This window comes from Heterodontus francisci, chromosome 29, assembly GCF_036365525.1.
Source record: "Heterodontus francisci isolate sHetFra1 chromosome 29, sHetFra1.hap1, whole genome shotgun sequence".
NCBI lineage: Eukaryota > Metazoa > Chordata > Chondrichthyes > Heterodontiformes > Heterodontidae > Heterodontus > Heterodontus francisci.
Window position 1 is genome coordinate 29075016 of NC_090399.1, and position 24760 is coordinate 29099775.

At 43.6% G+C, this 24760-nt stretch overlaps 1 pseudogene; it reads left to right on the forward strand.

Annotated features, from left to right (window-relative positions):
• The first annotated feature begins 1956 nt into the window (after window positions 1-1956).
• On the forward strand, window positions 1957-13618 carry LOC137346220 (nuclear factor 7, ovary-like; annotated as a pseudogene).
• The last annotated feature ends 11142 nt before the right edge of the window (window positions 13619-24760 follow it).

Here is a 24760-nt window from a genome sequence, read left to right on the forward strand (position 1 = left end):
GCACAGATAACAGAGGCTGTACAGATCCAGTTTTCGGAAGCAGACACCAACATCTGCACAGATAACAGAGGCTGTACAGATCCAGTTGTAGGAAGCAGACACCAACATCTGCACAGATAACAGAGACTGCACAGATCCAGTTGTAGGAAGCAGACACCAACATCTGCACAGATAACCGCGGCTGCACAGATCCAGTTGTAGGAAGCAGACACCAACATCTGCACAGATAACAGAGGCTGTACAGATCCAGTTTTCGGAAGCAGACACCAACATCTGCATGGATAACAGAGGCAGCACAGATCCAGTTGTAGGAAGCAGACACCAACATCTGCACAGATAACAGAGGCTGTACAGATCCAGTTGTAGGAAGCAGACATCAACATTTGCACAGATAACAGAGACTGCATAGATCCAGTTGTAGGAAGCAGACACCAACATCTGCACGGATAACAGAGGCTGTACAGATCCAGTTGTCGGAAGCAGACACCAACATCTGCACAGATAACAGAGGCTGCACAGATCCAGTTGTAGGAAGCAGACACCAACATCTGCACAGATAACAGAGGCTGTACAGGACCAATTTTCGGAAGCAGACACCAACATCTGCACAGATAACAGAGGCTGTACAGATCCAGTTGTAGGAAGCAGACACCAACATCTGCACAGATAACAGAGACTGCACAGATCCAGTTGTAGGAAGCAGACACCAACATCTGCACAGATAACAGCGGCTGCACAGATCCAGTTGTAGGAAGCAGACACCAACATCTGCACAGATAACAGAGGCTGTACAGGACCAGTTTTCGGAAGCAGACACCAACATCTGCACAGATAACATAGGCTGTACAGATCCAGTTGTAGGAAGCAGACACCAACATCTGCACAGATAACAGAGACTGCACAGATCCAGTTGTAGGAAGCAGACACCAACATCTGCACAGATAACAGCGGCTGCACAGATCCAGTTGTAGGAAGCAGACACCAACATCTGCACAGATAACAGAGGCTGTACAGATCCAGTTTTCGGAAGCAGACACCAACATCTGCACAGATAACAGAGGCTGTTCAGATCCAGTTGTAGGAAGCAGACACCAACATCTGCACAGATAACAGAGACTGCACAGATCCAGCTGTAGGAAGCAGACACCAACATCTGCACGGATAACAGATACTGTACAGCTCCAGCTGTGGGAAACACACAGCAACAATCTAGAAGGATAAAGAGAGAGGTTTGGGGGAATCTGATTGTGAGAGGTCTGTACAAGCGCTTTTGTATCGTCGCCGTGCCCGCGCACCTTCAGCTGCCTTGAGAATATTCCTCAAGCAGGGAGCAGTCTATCTCACACCTCACCCCATCCGCCCTCCTGCCCATGAATTCACTAAGATTCCGGTCAGTTCACCCTCCTCTCGCTTTCACATTGTCCAGGCCTGAAATATGACCAGAGGTGCCTCCAAATCGAAAACCCGCGCCCAACATGCTGAGCAACATAACTGCTCCAAAAAGTTATATCTTATAAATTAACTGTCATGAAATCATTTAAAAGTTTGGAGCTTGGTGCAGTTAAATATTTTAACAAATCCAGCGATATCAGATAGTTTCTGACATTCAAGAAACATTTGAGATTAATTATTTCAACACCTGTGGGGTGTGTTTCCCGGCTCCATGCAATATTAAACTGATGCACGGCTTGAATCGGTTTAATACGGCTCTTCGCTGAAAGCAAATGCACGGTTTTATCTTCTGCAGATCTTTCACAGAAAGGTAATAAAAGTACTTGGTTTGCGAAATATTGTCCTGCAGCGACACCTGTTGACGGGATAGAACTAGAGTTTAAAGGAGGAAATTAATTTGAATGCTGAAGTTTCCCTGGTCGGGAAATCGCTGAACCGAATGTTTGGAAACACATGGATATCGAAACTGACATCGGTTTGAATCAGGAAGTGCTGAGTGTGAACATGACTTCCAGACAGCAGCCCGAGAGTTGGACCGTTGATGTTAAATGTCCCATTTGTCTTGAATTTTTCACCGATCCGGTTTCACTGGAGTGTGGACACAACTTCTGCCGCTCCTGTGTCACACGGTATTGGGAAAAGGAGGAGAGAAACTCCTGCCCGGTCTGCAGAGAGGAATTTCCGGACAGAAACTTGAGGATCAGTCGGGCCTTAGCGAGTCTGGCGGAGAGAGCTCGGAAATTAAACCTGAATCCGAAAGAGAAGGAAAGTAAACTTCAGTGTGAGGAACATCAGGAAGAACTGAAGCTGTTTTGTGAAACTGACAAGAAACTGATCTGTTACACTTGTAGAGATGCGCGGGAACACAAATCTCACAACTTCATACCGATTAAAGAAGCTGTTGAAATCTACAAGGTAAAGTGAAACAGATTTACTTTATCATATTTTCCATAGTCTACAACAACAAAAACAACTTATATTGTGCCTTTAATGTAATAAAACGTCTCAAGACGCTTTAAAGCAAAATGAGACACCGGGTCACATAAAGCGATAACAGGGCAGACGGCCAACAGCTTGTTCATAGAGGGCTTTATCTTAAGGAGGGTATTAAAAGAAGAAAGAGAGATAGTAAGTCGGAGACATTCAAGGAGGGAATTCCAGATCTTCGGGCCAAGGAGCCTGAAGGTTCGGCCTCCAATGGTGGAGTAATTAAAGTCAGAGATGCTCAAGAGGCCACAATTAGGTGAGTACATATATCTCAGAGGGTTGTAGATCTGCAGGAGATGACAAAGATATGGAGGGGCGAGGCCATGGAGAATTTGAAAACAAGGATGAGAGCTTTAATATCAAAGCGTTGCTTGACTGGGAGCCAATATAGGTCAGCGAGCACAGTGGGTGACAGGTGAACGGGAGCTGGTTCGAGTAAGGATGCAATCTGCAGAATTTTGTATGACCTCAAGTTTTATGGAGGGAGGCCAGCTAGGAATGTGTTGGAATAGTCAATTCAAATGTAACAAGTCATGAATGAAGGTCTCGACAGTGGAGCTGAGACGGGCAAAATGGGACGATGTTGTGAAGGTGGAATTAGGTGGCCTTACTAATAGAGCAGATATGTGGTTGGAAGTTCATCTCAGGGTCAAATGACACCAAGGCTGTGAACAATCTGGCTTAGTTTCAGACGGTTGGCAGGTAGAGTGATGGAGTCAGTAGCAAGGGAATGGAGTTTAAAGTGGAGCCAAAGACAATGGCTTGAGTCTTTCCAATATTTATTTGGAGGAAACTTCTGCTCATCCAGTACTATGTGGCAGATAAGCAGTCTGATAATTTAGCAACAGTCGGGGTGGGGGTGTATGGCATCAAGGAGCCTGAGCAAAACTGGAGTCAATGGGAATCAGGGGGGAAACACTCTACTGGTTGGAGTCGTACCTAATGCAAAGTAAGATGGTTGTGGTTGTTGGAGGTCAATTATCTCAGCTTCAGGACATCACTACAGGAGTTCCTCAGGGTAGTGTCCCAGGCCCAACCATCTTCAGCTGCCTCATCAATCACCTTCCTTCAATCATAAGGTCAGAAGTGGGGATGTTCGCTGATGATTGCACAATGTTCAGCACCATTCACGACTCCTCAGATACTGAAGCTGTCCATATAGAAATGCAGCAAGACTTAGACACTATCCAGGCTTGGGCTGAAAAGTGGCAAGTAACATTCACGCCACAAGTGCCAGGCAATGACCATCTCCGACAAAAGAGCATTTAACCATCTCTCCTTGACATTAAACAGCATTATGATCGCTGAATCAGCCACTGTCAATATCCCAGGGGTTACCATTGACCAGAAACTGAACTGGACTAGCCATATAAATACCATGACTACAAGAGCAGGTCAGAGGCTAGGAATCCTGCAGCGGGTAACTCACCTCTTGACTCCCCAAATCCTATCCACTATCTACAATGCACAAGTCAGGAGTGTGATGGAATACTCTCCACTTTCCAGAATGAGTGCAGCTCCAACAACACTCAAAAAGCTCGACATCATCCAGGACAAAGCAGCCTGCTTGATTGGCACCCCATCTACAAATATTCACTCCCTCCACCACTGACACACAGTGGCAACAGTGTGTACCTTCTAAAGACGAACTGCAGCAATGCACCAAGGATCCTTAGACAGCACCTTCCAAACCCACAGCCTCTACCACCTAGAAGGACAAGGGCAGCAGATGCATGGAAACACCACCAACTGCAAGTGCCCCTCCAAGCCACACACCATCCTGACTTCGAACTATATCAGTGTTCCTTCACTGTTGCTGGGTCAAAATCCTGGAACTCCCTCCCTAACAGGTACTGTGGGCGTACCTACATAGACTGCATGCAGTTCAATAATGCAGCTCACCACCACCTTCTCAAGGGCAATTAGGGATGGGCATAAATGCTAGCTTACCCAGCGATGCCCTCATCCCATGAGCAAATAAAAATGAGTGAACTCAGAGGAGAGAGAATATGATCAATTCTGACAGTTGAAATCACTGAGGATGAGAATTCATTTGGTGAAAAGGCTGAGACAGCAAAGCGGTAAAGAAATCACAGTGAGAACATTTGTATTGCACTTGGCTGCATGGTAGAGAATGAGGATTTTGAATAAGATGTGAGGTATTGGAACAAGGTGAGATGCTTAAAGGAGGGGAATGTGCCAGAGGAGTAGGGGGGTCAGGCCAAAGTGTGCCTTGGTGATAAGCATCACACTGCCACTGTAATGGTCTTGATGGGGCAAGTGGTGGAAGGTTTCTCTAGGTGGGGTGGCTTCATTTAGGAAGGTGTCTTCACCCCTCCGCCAGGTTTCCAACAAAGAAATTCATCGATGCAGTCATCCACAATAGGATTATGGATGGCAAGGACCTTGTTCACAAGTGAATGGATATTCTGCGGGGTGATGCAGAGAGGAACGATGAGAACTGATCCACTGGCAGAGTCCACAGGGTCAGCACTGGGAGTGGTGAGTTAGCTGGGAAGGATATTGACAAGGTTATCCCCCAGCAGACACGCTGGGTGGGAAGTTCCGTGAGATGGTACGATGGGGCAATTAAGGTTGCTGCTCTTAATGTGCCAGCACCATGTGCAACAATGAACCTGTCAGAGGATGCCAAAAGAGACATAGAGGGATGCTGTAGAATTATCTAAGAGGGCGTCAAACCCGGGATGCCAGCAAGAGGGCAGGAAGTTCGAAGAGTACTGAAGGCTTGAAAAAGGGAACTGGGAGGGCAGACCACTTGAGAGGGGAGAAGTGAAAAGAGGCATGATGATAGAATAGAAGGCTCTAGTAGAATGGAAATAGAAGGTCCGGAGCAACAGCCAAAATGCACACACGAATGTATACAGGGAAAGCTTAAGTTACATAGGCCCAGTGACATAAAAAATAGCATAGCTAAAACTCTGACAGTAAATGGGAAATTACAAATAGATAGGAGATAATAGGAAGGAGTCCAGAGATGAAGTCAGAAGTCTCATAGTGGGATAACAATGATGTCGATAGGATAGAGTCAGCATCGATGAACTGTTGTTCGAGTTCACAGACAGGTGTCATGATTGAAGTCCACAAGCTATTTGAGGATAAAGTACCCGATGACACACTCATGGAGGCATTTTGGTGGGAATGAGGATGTTGGGATGTACAGAGCCGGTTGCAGGATAAAGATGATGGCGAAGGTGGAGAACACATTAAAATTCAGAAGCAGCAGAGGTTTGTAATTCGGCCCAGGGGCATGAGCTTCTGGCCAGAAGCAGATAGAAGCTGAAAAACCAGTATAACCCGTGACCGTTCACAGGGTCAGTGGGAGAGCCAAGTCTCTCAGTCACAGGAGTGGTGAGGAAAGAGCTGTGAACTGATCAAAGTTGCTTTAACTTATAACGAAACAGGAGCAGACCCGAGACAGAATCTTGTTCTTACAGTCGAGTCAATGTAGTCCAGAGCAGAAGCATGGTCCTGATGTAGAGAGAAGCTGAAGAATGTGAAGCAAGTTTCAGAGAAGATCTGGATCCTGATATGGCTGAAGAGAAGTCCCAAGTTTCCAAATCTTTTCCACAGCTTACAGCAGATCAGAGACAGAAGCAGAGAGTGGTCATTCCATTTTGTGATTTTTTTTATTCCTATCCCAGGAGCAACTGAAATCTTCTTTTGAGTCTCTGACAGAGAACAAATTGGTGTTTCTACAGACTGAATTGAAACAGAAACAGCGGATTTCCAAAGTTAGGGTAAGTTGATTTTCAGATTTTCTGGGATCTCAGTTAGTTTTGTTCTCTTTAACAGTGCACATGATTATTTTTCACATTTCATTTGGTAGAAACAGTCGAGCAGTCTGCAAACCCGCATCACGTCCGAGTTCACTAAAATGCATCAGATTCTCACTGAGAAAGAGCAGCGTTTAATCAGAGATCTCAGGGAACAAGAGGAGAGGATTCTCGATACAATGGAGAAAAACCTTCGAGAAATTCAAAAGAATTTAAATTCTATTGAGAAGGATCTTGCAAAGTTGCAGAAACAGATGGAACAACAAGACGGGCTGATATTTCTTCAGGTGAGGATTATATTGCGGGTTAGTTACAAAATAACTGAAGACACTGTTGAAATAAATGCTGAAAAAATCAAAACTGATTTAAACTGATTTTTTTGTCACTTCTGGGAGGATGTGCTATTGTAACTGAACAAATCGTCTCACACTGTCTGCAGAATCCGGGAACGTGTTGCCATGATCTGAATACTTAGTTTGCAGTTATTTCTGTGGTGCCCAGAGTTTAATTCTCACCTGGAAGTCACATTACATTCCAGTTACATTGTATGAGAGTGTGTGAGTGTCTCTGGTATGATGAGGAGAGTCAATGAGACAATTTCCAGAACCCGACATCAAAAATCTAATTTTTCATCTGCATCCTCTTGCTATACGAGGATATTAATAATGTTTAATAAAATTACTGCTATCTGCTTTTCAGACAGAGGAGCAGATATGTAGGCAAATCTCAGAGAGGTGTAAAAATAATAGGGTAATAATAGTTGGGGATTTCAACTTCCCCAATATTAACTGGGATAGTCTTAGTGCAAAGGGGGCGGAATTCTTAAAATGCATACAGGAGAGCTTTTTGAGTCAGTACGTAGAAAGTCCTACAAGAGGAGGAGCAGTACTGGACCTAATCCTAGGGAATGAAGCCAGACAAGTGGTAGAAGGGCCAGTCGGGGAGCATTTCGGGGATAGTGACCATAACTCTGTAAGATTTAAGGTAGTTATGGAAAAGGACAAAGATGGACCAGAACTAAAGGTACTGAATTGGGGAAAGGCCGATTTCAATATGATAAAACAGGATCTGGCCAAAGTAGACTGGGAGTAGTTACTTGTAGGAAAGTCTACATCAGATCAGTGGGAGTCATTCAAAAAGGAAGTAGTGAGAGTTCGGAGCTCACATGTACTCGTTAAGGTGAAGGGTAGGACCAACGAGTCCAGGGAACCCTGGATGTCAAGGGATATAGAGGATTGGATCAGGGAAAAAAAGAAGGCTTATGACAGATTCAGAGCACTGAAAACAGCGGAGGCACTAGAGGAGTATAGAAAGTGTAGGGGGGGTGGGGGGGAGGGTACTTAAAAAAGTAATTAGGACAGCCAAGAGGGGACATGAAAAAACAGTGGCGGGCAAGATAAAGGAAAATCCTAAGGCATTTTATAAGTATATTAAGGGCAAGAGGATAACCAGGGGAAGAGTAGGGCCCATTAATGACCAAAGTGGCAATCTGTGTGTGGAGCCGGAGGACATAGGTGAGGTTTTAAATGATTAATTTTCATCTGTTTTCACTATGGAGAAGGACGATGTTGGTGTAGAGATCAAGGATGAGGATTGTGATATACTTGAACATATTATCATTGAAAGGGAGGAAGTACTAGCTGTTTTAGCGGGCTTAAAAGTGCATAAATCCCCAGGCCCAGATGAGATGTATCCCAGGCTGTTATGTGAAGCAAGGGAGGAGATAGCAGAGGCTCTGACACATTTTCAAATCCTCTCTGGCCAGAGGACAGGTACCAGAGGACTGGAGGACAGTGAATGTGGTACCATTATTCAAGAAGGCTAGCAGGGATAAACCAGGTAACTACAGGCCGGTGAGTCTAACATCAGTGGTAGGGAAACTATTGGAAAAAATTCTGAGGGACAGGATTAATCTCCACTTAGAGAGGCAGAGATTAATCAGCGATAGTCAGCATGGTTTTGTCAGGGAGAGATCGTGTCTAACTAACTTGGTTAAATTTTTCAAGGAAGAGACTAGATGTGTAGATGAGGGTAAAGCAGTTGATGTAGTCTACATGGACTTCAGTAAGGCTTTTGATAAGGTCCCACATTGGAGATTGGTTAAGAAGGTAAGAGCCCATGGGATTCACAGCAATTTGGCAAATTGGATCCAAAATTGGATTAGTGGTAGGAGGCAGAGGGTAATGGTCAAGGGTTGTTTTTGCGAATGGAAGCCTGTGACCAGTGGTGTACCACAGGGATTGGTGCTGTAACCCTTGCTGTTTGTAGTGTACATGAATGAGTTAGACGTGAATATAGGAGGTATGATCAGTAAGTTCGCAGATGACACGAAAATTGGTGGTGAGGAGGAAAGCCTTAGATTACAGGACGATATAGATGGGCTGGTAAGATGGGCGGAGCAGTGGCAAATGGAATTTAATCCTGAGAAGTATGAGGTAATGCATTTTAGGAGGACTAACAAGCCAAGGGAATACACAATGGATGGTAGGACTCTCGGAAGTACAGAGGGTCAGAGGAACCTTGGTGTACTTGTCCATAGATCACTGAAGGCAGCAGCACAGGTAGATAAGGTGGTTAGGAAGGCATATGGGATACTTGCCTTTATTAGCCGAGGCAAAGAATATAAGAGCAGGGAGGTTATGATGGAGCTGTATAAATCACTAGTTAGGCCACAGCTGGGGTACTGTGTACAGTTCTGGGCACCACACTATAGGAAGGATGTGATTGCACTGGAAAGGGTGCAGAGGAGATTCACCAGGATGTTGCCTGGACTGGAGCACAGTGCGGCACAGTGGTGCAGTGGTTAGCACCGCAGCCTCACAGCTCCAGGGACCCGGGTTCGATTCCGGGTACTGCCTGTGTGGAGTTTGCAAGTTCTCCCTGTGTCTGCGTGGGTTTTCTCCGGGTGCTCCGGTTTCCTCCCACAAGCCAAAAGACTTGCAAGTTGATAGGTAAATTGGCCATTATAAATTGTCACTAGTATAGGTAGGTGGTAGGGAAATATAGGGACAGGTGGGGATGTTTGGTAGGAATATGGGATTAGCGTAGGATTAGTATAGATGGGTGGTTGATGTTCGGCACAGACTCGGTGGGCCGAAGGGCCTGTTTCAGTGCTGTATCTCTAATCTAATTTCAGCTATGAAGAGAGACTCAATAGAGAAGGCTGAGGGGGGACATGATTGAGGTATACAAAGTTATGAGGGCCATTGATAGGATAGGAAGAAACGTTTTTTCCTTAGTGGAGGGGCCAACAACCAGGGGGCATAGATTTAAGATAAGAGGCAGGAGGTTTAGAGGGGATTTAAGGAAAAAATTTCACTCAGAGGGCGGTTGGAATTTGGAATGCACTGCCTGAAGAGGTGGTAGAGGCAGGAACCCTCACAACATTTAAGAAGTATTTAGATGAACACTATAGCATACAGGGCTACGGGCCAAGTGCTGGAAAATGGAATTAGAATAGTTAGGTGCTTGATGGCCAGCACAGACACGATGGACTGAAGGGCCTGTTTCTGTGTTGTAAAACACTATGACTCTAAATATACCCTCTTTTTCTCTGTAGTTTCTCTATGACAATCAGATTTACAGGAAGGGAGAATGTTCAAAGTTAACTAGCCGCAGCAGCAGTGAACAGCACAAAGAAAAACACAAAGAAAAACACAAAGGAAGTATCTTTGCCACAGAAACACATTACTGAAATGAAATGGTGTAGATTAACCCTATCGAGAGCTGAATGTCTGCATGCTTGTTACATGTCAGAAATTATTTTTTTCATTCACTGCAAATTCGTCATTAGCAGCAGCCTGTAACAATGTGGGTCTAATTTCTGCTGTCCGGATATAACTGGTCGATCTCTGTCAACTCAGATGTGTGTTTTATTTATTTCAGGAGGAAACTTGTCAGAAGAGGAGGTAGGACAACAGTTTACTGAAATCTGTACAATTTAGTAAAATAATTCAGCTAAGTTATTACGGTCAATTTATAACCTCAATTGTTTAATATTTACAGAAGCAGAGGGGACTATAATGAACCATCATCAGCAGATGACGAGCTGTCGATCGGATATTTCAATCGCCCTTTACAGTACACAGCCTGGAGAGAAATGATAGACGTCATTAACCCCGGTAAAACTCTTATATTACTCTTCCTGATCTATACACCCAGATGGGAAGATCCTAAAACGGCTGTCAGTCCTCAGATTAAATGATCACTGATATCCATGTCTAGTCCAGCGATCAGGGTCTTGGCCAATATTTTATACTCAGTATTAAGGGTGTGTATTCGGAGCACATGGGGATAATCTTACTGTTCATTGTCTCAAGTACATAGTGTACGAGATTTACTCGGGGGGGAGAAAGTTTTGCGATTATAGCTTTGTAAAACTTGGTAGTGTGGCCTCACCTGTTGTGTTTGTCCTCATTCTGTCGTGCATTTTTCATCCTCGGGTATCTGTGAGGAGACGAGCTTCACCTAGAGGTTGGCAGGAACTCTGAGGCATGTAAGAGGACAGGTTTGAAGCTCTGAGGTCTGAGTGGATGATAATTGGTACAAATCCTGTTGATCACATTTTACAACAGTTTAGGTGGGAAAGGCGATGCTGCTTCAGGAAGGAATATTCTATCCGGGAGTCTGTCTTCTGTAGGTTCATGTGGAAAGTCAATTCCTTCACATTGGGGTGTAGGCCTGTCATACATCCTGTAGGCCCAGGGCACTACTTTGATCTCGGATTGCTCCAGCTGTTTGTCCTCATGTCCAGTGGGAGCTGGTCCGTTGGGAGTGAAAAGAACAATTTATGTCTCCACTCATGGTTCCTGTGCGGGTCACAGAGAAAGTGTGAGGAATGTTCATGTAGGGAATTCTCATCCTGGACATATAACTTAAGCATCAATTTTGGTTCTGCTCTTTTTCAAATTTCGTTAGTGTGGGTCGGCCTCCTTCTCCAGGAATATCTATCTCCAGAGTATGGGAACTTTCCTGCTGATTAATATGACTAATCTCTGCTCTTGGTTGAGGAGGATGACTTTAGCTTTTGTCCCAACCACTCACTCATAAACTTAAATAAAAGCAAACTACCGCAGATGCTGGAAATCTGAAATAAAAACAGAAAGTGCTGGAAAAGCTCAGCAGGTCTGGCAGCATCTGTGGAGAGAGAAGCAGAGTTAACGTTTCAGGTCAGTGACCCTTCATCAGAACTGTTCTAACGAAGCATCACTGACCTGAAACGTTAACTCTGCTTCTCTCTCCACAGATGCTGCCAGACCTGCTGAGTATTTCTAGCATTTCTTGTTTTTATTTCACTCATAGAGTCTTAGAGTTATACAGCACACAAACAGGCCCTTCGGCCCATCGTGTCTGTGCCGACCATCAAGCACCTAACTATTCTAATCCCATTTTCCAGCACTTGGCCCGTAGCCTTGTATGCTATGGTGTTTCAAGTGCTCATCTAAATACTTCTTAAATGTTGTGAAGGTTCCTGCCTCTACCACCTCTTCAGACAGTGTGTTCCAAATTCCAACTACCCTCTGAGTGAATTTTTTCCCCTCAAATCCCCTCTAAACCTCCTGCCCTGTATCTTAAATCTATGTCCCCTGGTTATTGATCCCCGCCCCCACTAAAGGAAAAAGTTTCTTCCTATCTAACCTATCATTGCTTCCCAGAATTTTGTATTGTCCCCATGTCAATCATGTCCCCACTTCATGCTTCTCTGCTCTAAGGAAAACAACCCTAGCCTTTTCAGTCTCTCTTCATAGCTGAAATGTTCTAGTCCACGCAACATCCTGGTGAATCTCCTTTGCACCCTCTCCAGTGCAATCACATCCTTCCTATAGCGTCATGCCCAGAACTGTACACAGTACTCCAGCTGTGGCCTAACTAGCATTTTATACAGCTCCATCATAACCTCCCTTCTCTTACATTCCACATTTCAGCTAATAAAGGCAAGTATCCCATATGCCTTCCTAACCACCTTATCTAGCTGTAAACTCATAAACTCTCTCACTCATAAACTTGCTGTTTTCTGAGGGCAGTGAGGAGAGTGTTCTGTAGAAATGTCTCTTCCACCTGTACTTTAATGAAGAACAGTTTGGTTTTGTCTGATTGTGTGTTAGAGTCTATTGAGATTTCTGGATATAATGATGTGGGTTTGCTGTGTCCAGGCTGCTTGTTTCATGTTGTGTCTCTGAATCTGGGGACTACCCGGTTGTTTCAGTGTTTGTTGTGATCCTGGTCAGGTTGTTGGACAGATTGAGTTGTGGTTGTATCCTCTTTGTCCATTTCTCTCATTCTCTTGCTTCTATTTTTCTATTTTTTTCTCTCCTTGTTTTCTTTCTCTCTCTCTCTCTTCCCCTTGTGGATCTCATTTCCTCTCTTCTGCCGAATCTCTTTTTCTCTCCTGAGATGTTATTTTAATGTTAATTTCCCTCCTCCTCCTGGTTCTCTCTTCCCCTCTGCAGCAGTTTCGCTTCTTTTGCTTATTTTACCCTGTTTTCTCTACTCTCTTTCTTTCTGGTGTCTATCCATTTCCAAGTGACACTGTAGCCTCTGCAGTCGATTCCTTGTGGATTTCTAAGTTTCCGGAGAGGTGACTCTGCAGATACTGAGAACAGCAGGAGACTGGGGGGGGTCACAGAGTTCCTGATCGGGATCACAGAGTCAGAGTGATCCCAGGAGGGTAAACCCCCGGGTCAGAGCAGATTCCAATAACACAACCTTGGAGCCCTTTGGAAACACTGGAGTTCCCGGCAAGCCCCTGAATGGTCACATTTTAAAAGGGAAAGTTTTTTTTTCAAATAAATCATTCAAATTAAATCACTGACGGTGTTATTTTAACTTGCTCCAGTTCCAGCCTCTCTGACTCTCGATGTAAACACAGCCCATCCCCAGCTCGTCGTGTCTGAGGACCGGACCAGTGTGAGACTCGGAGACAAACGGCAGGAGCTTCCTGACACCCCGGAGAGGTTTGATCGCTATGCCTGTGTCCTGGGGTCAGAGGGATTCACATCAGGGAGACATTACTGGGAAGTGGAGGTGGAGAACAAGACATGGTGGGGTCTGGGAGTGGCCCGAGAATCTGCCAAGAGGAAAGGGAGAATCTACCTGAGACCTGAGTTTGGATACTGGATCGTGTGGCTGCTGCCTGGAAGAGGCTATGTTGCCCGCACCACCCCGTCAGTGACTCCCCTTCCCCTGAGTGTGAATCCCCGGAAGATCGGAGTGTTCCTGGACTATGAGGTCGGACAGGTGTCATTTTACAATGCGGACAACATGTCCCATCTCCACACTTTCACCCACACTTTCACTGAGAAACTCTTTCCATTCTTCTGTCCGGGTCGGAATGACGATGAGAAAACACAGCACTGCTGAACATCTGTGGGGTCAAAGGTCACTAACAGGACCATCCCATAATTCCACACTATGTACCTGCCAGCTGTAAACTGCTGGGCGCCCGTCTCAGTCACATGTGGTGTGGATGGTCCAAATGTCACTTCAGGTCGGAGCGGGTCCATCCGAGTGACAATGTCTTGATAGTTTTTGGATGATCTGTGTAGAGAAACAAACTCGTGACAACTGCTCCAGAAACTCCTGTAAAATTAAATTAAATAAACCTCAAGAATATCGCAAATCGTCAGGAAGCAGAGACAGAGAGAATTAAAACTTGGATAAAAGTACACCAAGAGAACTACGGACTCCAGTTGAGAAGTTAAAGGAAAAAAGGTGCAAGGCAGAGGAACTAGGGTGAGATAGGACACCTGTGGGAATTACATGAGAAAGAGAAACCATCAGAGACAAGGTAAAGCTTTTATAGATGAGGCATTAGAGAAGAACATGTTGGGGATGCGAGTATTAGAGGAGAACACAGTACGGAGAGGATTAGGGTGGATCTCTGCTACAAAGAAGGTTAGAGGTCATGGCCGGGTGAAGAAAGTTAAGGAAAGATCCTCAGTTGTGGTGTTTTCTGAAATACAACCCGCGCCATGTACTAGTGAAGAGGCGGAGGTGAATTAGGCAGATCACTGTGTGACTTGGAGTTTGGTCTAGGGAATCAATGTTTCCATTCTTCAAATAGTGAGACATACAGAATCATAGAATGATAAAGCACAGAAAGAGGCCATTCACTCCATCGTGCCTATGCTGATCCTTTGGTAGAGCTATTCAATTAGTCCCAGTACCCTGCACTTTCCCCATAGCCCTGTAAATTTTAACTTACATGTATTTGGAAGTTAGTATTGCATCTGATTCCACCCTTTCAGTCAGTTCATAACATCTCACTGCTCCTTCCCTTGAAGACTCAATGATTCTTTTGTTATTCACCTGAAACCTGTGTCCTCTGGTCATCAACCCTTAAGCCACTGGAAATAAGTTCTCAAAACTGACTGTCTCAAAACTGTGCATGATTTTGAAAAGCACGGTCAAACCTCCCCCTAACATTCTCTGCTCTAAGGACCACAAGCCCAGATTCTCTAGTTTTTCCATATAACGGAAGTCCTTCAAGCCTGCTACCAATCCAGTAAATCTCTTCTGCACCTTATCTAAGTCCTTGACATCCTTCCTAAAGATTGGTACCCAATATTCCAGCTGAGGCCTAACCAATGTCTTATAAATATTTAGCATGACTTCCTTGCTTTTGCACTCTATGACTCTGTTAATGAAGCCAAGGATCCCCTATGTTTTTTCAACAGCCTTCTCAACTTGTCCTGCCACCTTCAAAGATACATCCCCAGGTCTCTCTGTTGCTGCAGACCTTTAAAATTGTAGCATTTAATTTGCATTGTCCTCTGTACTTTTCCTACCAAAGTGCATCACTTCATAAATCTCTGTTAAATTTCATCTGTCATTTCACCAGTCTGTCCAGATGCTGCTGAAGTCTGTTACTATCTTTTCAATTGTCTTCAACATTTAGGAATTTTGTGTCATCCTTGAAATTATGACTTGTATACCTGTCAAAGTCATTCATATATATCAAAAAGAGCAATGGTTTTCGTACCGAGTTCAGGGAACAACATTGTATTACATCCCTCCAGTCTGAAAAACAATCATTCACCGCTACCCTGCTTTTTGTCGTTTAACCAATTTGGTACCCACGCTGTCATTGTCCCTTTCATCACATGGGCTTTAATTTTACTAACAAGTCATTAATGTGGTACTTTATCAAACATGGTTTAAAAGTCCATATACACTAGATCAACCACAGTGACTGTAGTTGCCGAGATTAGCCATCTCCCCGTTTTTATACAAGGATGTAACATTTGCATTCCTCTAGTCCTCTGGCACTACCCCAATATCTAAGGAGGTGTGGAAGATTGTGGCCAGACTCCCTGCAGTTTCCACCCCTACCAGCTTCAGTAAGCTAGGATGTATCCCAATTGGATTGGATGCCTTTTCTACTTTTGAGTATTGCCAAATCATTAAGCGCCTCCTCCTTATCCATTTTTGTGCTAACTAATATCACCAGTAACTACTTCTTACTGTTACATTGACAGCATCCTTTCTCTCGTAAAGATCAAGGCAAAGTACATATAAACATAAGAAATAGGGGCTGGAATGGGCTCTATGGCCCTTACTATCTGCTCCACCATTCATTAAGAACATGGCTAATCTTCTACATCAATTCCACCTTCCCGCACTATCCTCATATCCCTTAATTTCCTTAATACCCACAAATCTATCACCCTTTGTCTTGAATGTACATAATGACTCAACATCCAGAGCTCCCTGGGGTCGAGAATTCCAAAGATTCACAACCTCTGCATGAAGAAATATGTCCTCGTCTCAGGCTTAAACGATTGCCCCCTTATTCTGTGCCTGTGACCCCATGTTCTAGATTCCGAAGCCAGGGGAAACGTTTGTACAGCATCCACCCCGTCAAGCCTTTTAAGAATTTTATATGTTTCAATTAGATTACTTATCATTCCTCTGAACGCTAGAGAAAATAGGTCCAGTTTATTCAATCTCTCCTCATCGGACAATCTCCTCATCACAGTAAGCAGTCTAGTGAACATTCATTGCATTCACTCTTTGGCAAGTATGTCCTTCCTTACGTAAGGAGATCATAACTGAAAATAATACTCCAGGGTGTGGCCTCACCAATGCCATATAGATTTGTAGTAAAATCTCTTTACTCTTATGTTCCAACCCCTTTGTAACAAAAGCTAACATACCATTTGCTTTCCTATTTGCTTGCTGTATTTCCATGTTAACTTTCTGTGGCTCATGTGCAAAGATACCTAGGCCCCTCTGAATGTAATCATTTCTTACTTTCTCATCATCCAAAAAATATTCTGCGTTTTTAATTTTCCTACCAAAGTCGACAACTTCGCATTTGGTCACATTGTATTCCATCTGCCATGTTCTTGCCCACTCATCCAAGCTATCTACATCTCTCTGCAGTCTCGTTGTGTCCTCCTCACCACTTACTTTTCCCCTAATTTTGTTTCATAAGCAAATTTGGATACATTACACTCAGTCCCATCATTGAAGTCATTATTATAGATTGTAAAAACCTTAGGTCCAAGTACTGATCTTTGTGATACCCCACCGGTTGCAGACTGCCAACCCAAAAAATGTACTGTTTTATTCCTACGCTCTGTTTACTGTCCATTGACCAATCTTAAATCCATGAAAATTGATTATCTCCAATCCCATGATTGTATGCAGTAACCTCCTGTGCGGCACCTTGCCATTTTTTGAAATCTAAATACACTACATCCACTGCTCTCCCTTATCCACCTTACTCATTACATCCTCAGAAAACTCAAATATGGTTGTCAAACATTATTTCCCTTTCATAAATCCATATTGAATCTGCTTAATCATATTATGAATTTCTAAGTGATGTGTTCTGATGTCCCTAATAATAGATTGTAACATTTAGCCTACGACTGATGTTATGCTAACTGGCCTATAGTACCCCCATTCTCCCTTCCTCCTTTCTTAAATAGTTGGATTATGTTTGTGACCTTGGGAACTGTTCTAGAATCTAAGGAATTCTGGGCAATCAAAACCATACATCCAATATTTTTGCAGTCAACTTTTTTAAAACCCTAGGATACAGATCATCAGGGTCCAGGGGATTTTTTTGTCACTTAGTCCCATTAATTTCTCCAGTGCCATTTTTATTTATTTATACTGATTTATTTAAGTACCTCATTCTCACGAGACCCTTGATCCCCCATTATTTCCACAATGCTTTTTACGTCCTCTACCATGAAGACAGATACAAAGTACTTGTCTAATGTCGGCCATTTCTAATTCCCCATTATAATTTCACCTCTCTCTGTCTCTAATGGACCCATGTTTACTTTCACTAATCTCTTCATTTACACGTGTAGGAACATTGAAAATCAGTTTTATATCTCTTTCTACTCTCATATTCTCTTTTGTCTTTACTTATCAATTTCTTGGACTCCCTTTGCTGAATTCTACAATCTACCCCCAAACCTCAGATTTATTGTTCTTTTTGACAACATTCTACTATCCATATTGTCCAGTCTCTCCAGATAGCTGTAGTTCCCCTCATCCCTGGTAAAATTCTAGCAAATCTATTCCACACCCTCTCTAAGGCCTTAGCATCTTTCCTAAAGTTTGGTGCCCAGAATGGAACACAATATTCCAGCTGAGGTCCAACAATTGTTTTATAAAGGTTGAGTACAGCTACCTTGCTTTTGTACTCTATGTCTCTATTAATAATGCCAAGGATCCGATCTTCTGCTTCAACAGCCTTCTCAACTTCTCCTGCTACTTTCAAAGATTTATATACATACATCCTCAGGTCTCTCTGCTCCTGCAGCCTCCTTTAAAATTGTAGCATTTAGTATTGCCTTTCCTTATCCTTCCTACCAAAATGTGTCACTTCACACTAATCTGTGTGAAATTTCATCTGCCGTTTCACCAGTCTATGTCCTCCTTGAATCCGTTAATATCTTTTCTGGCTTCTACATTTCAAAGCTTAATGTCATCTGATCAAGAAAGTTCTCTTATCCAAATTGCAAGAATTCTGCCCCTCTTTGCTGTATATATTATTATTATCCCAATCAATATTAGGATAATTGGAAGTCACTCACTGCCATTACTTTAATGTGCCTGCAAATTTGTACCTCTATCTCCTCCACACTATTAGGTGGTGGATAGCATGCACCCAGTAGCCAGGAATATTAAGTTTGCAATCTTCCCCTTCTTTGAACAAGGTCTCTGATATTGCCACCACAATACTATAGTCCCATTATGAAAATGCTTACAATGATGAAAGGATAGAAGAGAGGGGGGGGGAGAAAGAAAATGCTCCCAGTGGCTGAGGGGTTAAGAACAAGCGGCGATCAATCAAAGATTAGATGTAATAGATTTAGAGCAGGTAAGAGGAGAAACCCCTTTACACACCAGAGAGTTATGAGGCTGGAGAATTCACTCCCAGGGCCAGCGACTGAGGGAGAAACTGTGTCAACATTCAAGCTTAGTTTGAAGAGAGAGATAAAGAAAAGTGTTGGAGGGATATGGGAAAAGGAGGGTTCAATGTGAATAGAATTACTTGTTTTGATGGAGGGTGAATTCAGACTTGAGTAGTTTTGTCAAAGGGCCTGTGTCCATGTTGTAATGTCTATGTTTTTCTCTGTATACTCACTCAGACTCTGTACACTTGGGAACATGTTGTGCTTAATGTGTGACTCAATACAAAAAAGGTGAAGTGTGTGAGGTGGTGAGAAATTCTGTTATTTGTAGTAATTTTCTTGTTATTCTCAGCAATAGACAACTCCTTCCTGTTCGCAAAGTGCTGAGATGTAAATAATTAAAGTGAAGAGAATCACAGAATCATCACACCGCACAAGGAGGCCATTCTGCCCATCATGTCTGCACTGGCTTTCTGAAAGAGCAATTCACCTAGCACCATTCTCCCACCTTTGCCCCGTAACCCTGCCCATTCTTCCTTTTCATATAACAGGCTAATTCCCTCTTGAATGCTTCAATTGATCCTACCTCCACCACACTCCCAGGCAGTGCATTCTGGACCTTAACCACGCGCAGTATGAAAAAGGTTTTTCTCATGTCACTTTTGCTTCTATTACCCATTACTTTAAATCTGTGCCCTCTCATTCTTGATCCTTTCACAAGTGGGAACAGATTCCTGCTGTCTGCTCTGTCTAGACCCCTCATGATTTTGAATACTGCTATCAAATCATCTCTCAGCCTTCGTTTCTCCAAGAAAAGCAATCCCAATTTCTCCAATTTATCTTCATAACTGAAGTTCCTCATCCCTGGAACCATTCTCGTGAATCTGTCCTGTACTCCCTCCAACAGTTTCTTATATAAGTTCAAGATAACTTCCTTGCTCTTGTATTCTATGTTAATAAAGCTCAGTTTACTGTATGCTTTATTAACTGCTCTCTCAACCTTTCTTGCCACCTTCAGTGACTTATGGCACATATACCCAGATCTCTCTGCTGCTGCACCCCCTTTGGAATTGTACCCTTTATTTTATATTGTCTCTCCATGTTCTTCCTACTAAAATGAATCACTCCATATTTCTCTGCATTGAACTTCATCTGGCACCTATCTGCCCATTCCACCAACTTGTCTATATCCTTTTGCAATTCTACACTATCCTCCTCATAGTTCACAATGGAGAGGGACAGGTTAAAGTTTCATTAACAATCCAGTGCACTCATTTTGTTGTTTACTTTTCAGAAAATATTATGGACTCATTATTGTATGCAACACGTTCTGTTTAACTACACTTTCATTCATAATCTCCCAATAATTTTACTGTTGAGGTAAATCTTGAGTGTGGAAATCAATAGAGCAAAATTGGTACTTGGAATTCATGGCCTAAGTATGGATAATGCACATCAGAGAGCTGCATAAATCGATCACAGAAAGAGGCCATTCAGCCCATTGAGTCCATGCTGGCTCTCCACAGATCTATTCAGTAGGTTCCACAAAAATGCATTACAAAACAACTCGCAGTGGACATTTCAGGAAGTGCAAAAAAGATCTGTTTATTACAATACAGAACGTGAGGTGCCTCTCAACTTGCCTGGCTTGGTTGGCTGGTGGTGAGAAGGGCCCTCCCTGTCGCATCCTTCCTGCACACCTGAAATCTCACCATCTCCACATGCTACCCTTGAGGTGGCTGCAGTGGGAAAGGGACTGTTGTAAACCTTCTTCTGGAATATGCCTTTCCAAATTAGGTCTATAAAGAGATGCAGTGGTTTTTGTTCAGTTTCATCCCAAAGAGCTCCATAAAGCAAGACTCTGTGCTCTACGGGCTGCTCCCAGGGATGCACACTGCGATAAACATCAACTGCTACTGGTGGACCATCAACTCAGTGAAAGACATACTTTGGTCTGCCTGAAACTTGTTGGTCTTCCAGTGCAATGAGTCATCCACGATCAAGTGTTGCAGACTGGCACATTCCATGGTTCAGGACTATGTGCTGAGGGATGCACTAAAACTTGGAGCAGCTGCCACAAAGGCTCAATGGGGAAAGGTCACTTAGAAAGGTCCTCCCGCCATAGTGAACTGAGGGGCTGGAACCCCTCAGGCTGTGTGCACCAGAGAATGCTTTCGGCATGTAATGCAAATGTACATTGTACATAAAATGGAATAGCAAGATGCTGGGGGGAATCTTTGGTCAGACCACAGAGCTGATAGAGGTGGACTGTGCCCTCCCTCTTCACCTGTTCTGTCTCGTCACTGGTCTCCTTTAGTGTATTTTTAAATTCAAACTGTCTCTTCGGATGTTTTCTGTTTCCCATTCCTACCATTTTATCCCATTTGCATTAGAGCTGCTTTAATTTTGTAAGCCATTAAAATTTCTTATATCTGCCAGTTCTGAAGAAGGGTCACTGACCTGAAACATTAACTCTGCTTGTCTCTCCACAGATGCTGCCAGACCTGCTGAGCTTTTCCAGCACTTTCTGTTTTTATGCCTTTTTACTGATGTTGGTTGAGGAACAAATACTGGCCAGGACACTAGGGAGAACCGCCCTGTTCTTCTATAGAATTGTGGCCATGGGATCTTTTTGGGGACCCGAGGGGGCAGGCGGGGCCTTAGTTTAACTGAAAAGCAGCGCCACTGACAGTGCAACACTCTGCAATAGAGTGCCAGTCTAGATTTTGAGCTCGTGTCCTTGGAGTTGTATTTGAACCCAAGACCTTCCGATTCAAAGGCGAGAGTGCTGACACTGATTTTGCAACTGCACCGGAAAGGATTTCCGCCACAGTTGCCGGGCGTATTAAAGCCAGAGAAAGTCATACCCCCTATTATTTAGCTCACAATTCAGACTCGCACACGAAGCAGTGTGCTATTAACCAGTACATAACTGCAGCAAACTAAGAAGTACTGTAATATTCGGCGGGGAGGGGGTTATGGTAAAACCTGCGTTCCACCTAATCCTATGGGTTTCATGACAGGTAAAGTAGCTGAAATTGACCCCCCCAAGTTTCTGGGATAAGTATCGGAACGATGGGATGACTTTCGTATGGTCAGCAGGCGTGACCACAACTGGGAACACAGGACAAGGATGTGCAAAGTAAAGAATGCTGGCTTCTAAATCTAAGCACTTGCCCTAATCCTAACCCTAAACCGAACCCTAACCATTACTCCTATCCATTAGCACTAAACCTAATCACGAATACTACTTCTCACACAAACTATAAACACTAACCGTAGCCCTAACCCATAACCATCAGTCGTAACTGCTAACCACTAACTCTAAATCTAAACGGAATCACTAATTTTACCTCCAAAACAATAATGCTAATTCTAAAACTAACTACTAATACTAAGACTAACCATTAACGATAACGACTAACTCTAACCACTAGCCTTAAATTTTAACCACGAACCCTAATCCTAATCCCTAACGATGAAGCCTAAATCTAACTCCAACACCAATCACTAAACTTAACCCAAACCACTAACACTAGTCACAATCCCTAACCACGAACCACTAAACCCTAACCGGTGCAGTAAAAATAGCGTGACGGTGGGGGTGGGACGGGTGGGGCTTTGTTGTGATGTCTCTCGTCATTTGTGATGTAACTGATGATGCGGGTCGGCCACGTTGTCAATTTCACTCGGCGGCGGGGGAGGTCACCTGAAGCCACCTTGAAAATAGATCAATGGGAGTCACTTTATTTAAAGAGTAAAGGTTTCACAATAAAGCTCGTAAGTTGCCGTGGGAAAGAAGGGCTCCACAGTGTATCTCTCCATTGTGGATGACCCAGAGATAATACTTACACTATGTACTGCGGAGAGTCCTTTGTGTTTGTGATTTCAAGCTAATAGTTACTCCAGAAGTCAAGCGGTATTGCAAACCAGATTAGGAAGGTTCCGAAGAAGGGTCACTGACCCGAAACGTTAACTCTGCTTCTCTTTCCACAGATGCTGCCAGACCTGCTGAGTGAATCCAGCATTTCTTGTTTTTGTTTCAGATTTCCAGCATCCGCAGTATTTTGCTTTTATTTTAGGAATACAGGGAGTCAAACAAGAAAGGTGTATTCCTGCTCAGAATAAAAGGTGGTTCAGTCTCAGGACCATTCTGACTTTGTGCCCTTACTGTTCGGGCGTTTCCTACTCGTGTTCAAAACATATTCTAGGGTGATATGATCGAATAGTTTAAAATGATTAAAGATGGGAAAGGGGTAGTTAGGAGCAAAGTGTTTCCAGTGTTTGAAGGTTTAAGATGAGGGAACACAAATACGAGATTAAATGTAAGATATTTAGAAAGTGATCAAGAAAACATTTCATTACACAGGGAGTTGTGAGGTTGTGGAATTCTGTTCAATTGTCAGTCTTTAAGGTATAAAGTCCGGTAGTGTCAAGTGGCCCTCATGTTTTTATCCAAGACCAGCCTCCGTCCAATCATTTGCTCCAAATAAAAACAAGAAATGCTGGAACTACTCAGCAGGTCTGGCAGCATCTTTGGAGGGAAAAGCAGAGCTAACGTTAACTCTGCTTCTCTCTCCACAGATGCTGCCAGACCTGCTGAGTATTTCTCGCATTTCTTGTTTTATTTCAGATTTCCAGCATCTGCAGTATTTTGCTTGCCTTTGCTCCAAATGTTGGTATCATGATTCAAGCTAATAGCTGCCAACTACCAAGTATCGGGGAGTAGAAATTCAAATATAAATGTGAGTAAGTAGCAAAGGAGTTTATCTTCATCCATTCCTATTTTCATAACTGTCTGGCTCATGACAAGTGCCAGTGATCGATTTGTAGAAGCAAGAGAATAGAGAAATTGACAAAGAGGTTGCAGTCCACAGCACCATCTGTCCAACAACCTGCTCAGGATCACAAGAAACACTGGAGGAACATTTTCGACACACAAGTGCCAGGCAATGACCATCTGCACCAAGAGAGAATCAAACTATCATCCCCTGATATCCAATGGCATTACTATCGCTGAATCCCCGCAAAATCAACATCCTGCTGTCACCATTGAGCAAAAACTTAATTGGACCAGTAACATACATATTGTGACTGTAAAACTCGGTCATATGCTGTGAATTCTGCGGCAAGTAACTCACCTCCTGACTTCCCAATGTCTTGCCATCATCTACAAGGCACAAGTCAGGAGTGTAATGGAATACTCTCCACTTTCCTGGATGACTGCAGCTCCAACAACACTCAAAAAGCTCAAGACCATCCAGGAAAAAGCATCCTATTCAACACCTTAAACATTCACTCCCTCCACCACTGGTGCACAGTGGCAGCAGTGTGCACCATCTGCTGGAACTCGCCAAGCTTCCTTCGATAACACCTCCCAAACCTGTGGCCTCTGCCACCTAGAAGGCACATAGGAACACCACCACCTGCAAGTTCCCCTCCAAGTCACACATCATCCTGACCCGGAACTGTATCCCTGCTCCTTCACTGTTGCTATGTTAAAATCTTGGAACTCTGTCCCTAACTGTGGGTGGACTTACACCAGATGGACTGCATTAGTTCAAGAAGGTGGCACACCATGACTTTCTCATGGGCAATTAGGGATGGGCAACAATTTCTGGCCCTGCCAGTGATGTCCACATCCCAAGAAGGGATTTTTAAAAACATCACAAAGAGAACATTAAACAAGCAGCCTCGACACAACAAACCAACATCGTCAAATTCATAAATCTCAATACACTCCAAAACACAATCAGGCAAAATGAAACGAATCTATGTAACAGGACAGGTGGAAGCTTCATTTCTACCAGGGACCCTCCTCACCACCCTCAGAACTTACCAGGTTTGTGAGTGAATGGGTGGGGCACATTCTGACAGCTTCCTCCTCAGCCAAGAGCTGAGAAAAGTCATAATAATCAACAGAAAGCTTCCATTACTCTGGAGATACACATTCCGGGAGAACAAAGAACAAAGAAAATTACAGCACAGGAACAGGCCCTTCAGCCCTCCAAGCTTGCGCCGATCCAGATCCTCTACCTAAACATGTCGCCTATTTTCTAAGGGTCTGTATCTCTTTGCTTCCTGCCCATTCATGTATCTGTCTAGATACATCTTAAAAGACGCTATCGTGCCCGCGTCTACCACCTCCGC